The sequence below is a fragment of the Mandrillus leucophaeus genome, unplaced genomic scaffold, assembly GCF_000951045.1.
Source record: "Mandrillus leucophaeus isolate KB7577 unplaced genomic scaffold, Mleu.le_1.0 Scaffold178, whole genome shotgun sequence".
Lineage (NCBI taxonomy): Eukaryota > Metazoa > Chordata > Mammalia > Primates > Cercopithecidae > Mandrillus > Mandrillus leucophaeus.
The window spans coordinates 3,377,615-3,378,338 of record NW_012101787.1 but is presented as its reverse complement, the minus strand read 5'-3'; the positions used below and the strand labels follow the sequence as shown (position 1 = coordinate 3,378,338).

The 724-nt window shown below is 38.5% G+C and overlaps 1 long non-coding RNA gene across 1 annotated transcript in view; it reads right to left on the bottom strand.

Moving 5' to 3' along the window:
• LOC105537677 overlaps window positions 1-724 on the bottom strand; it is a 94,257-nt gene that overhangs the window by 10,339 nt on the left and 83,194 nt on the right. Inside the window, exon 3 of the long non-coding RNA XR_001005759.1 lies at window positions 368-459. This is a non-coding gene — a long non-coding RNA (uncharacterized LOC105537677). The remainder of the gene's footprint in view (window positions 1-367; window positions 460-724) is intronic.

The following is a 724-nucleotide window of genomic DNA, read 5'->3' as shown; positions in this document are numbered from 1 at the left end:
AAAAGCAAGAAAGCGCCCCTGAGTTAAATACTCCGGAGGCGGAGCTTGCAGTGAGCCCAGATCGCACCTCTGCACTCCAGCCTGGGAGACAGCCACACTCTTGTCTCAAAAAAAAAAAAAAAAAAGAAAGAAAACTAAAATTAAAGGGCAAGAAAGAGTAGAAAATTAAAGGGCAAGAAAGAGTAGAAAGGTGAGGATTAAAAATGCATGGAGATGGCAGGGAATTGAAGCTAATTCTTGGAGGAGGCAGGAAGGGCCGCAAAGGAGACTGTAAGCTGGAGGTTAGGGAGAGAGTTCTGCTCAAGGAAATTCAGACAACACAATAGCATCTACCTAGACATGGTTGGTCACTTAGGAACAGCCTTACCTTTAGGAAGTGCAACTAAAAGCTTAGCATCAGTTCCTCTTTTGTGGTTAGCGAGCTGTTCTTTATCTTCGAGTGAGAACTCCTTCTGAAAGCTAAAAATTACTCCATTAATAAAGTTAAGTCCGTTTAAATAAAGATATATAAGTGAAAAAATGCAGAACATAAAAATTATGATATTGTTCCACATCATTAAATATGTATACATAGATCGCAGGTAAAACATTTTATATTGGGGAGTAAATTGGTAACTTTTTTCACTTATTTATATTTCTGTAAATATTGTGATTTTTTGTGCAACTAAGTAATTACAGCAGGATTGGTGGGTGGTGTGTGAAGACATTGCTGAACTGGGAGTCG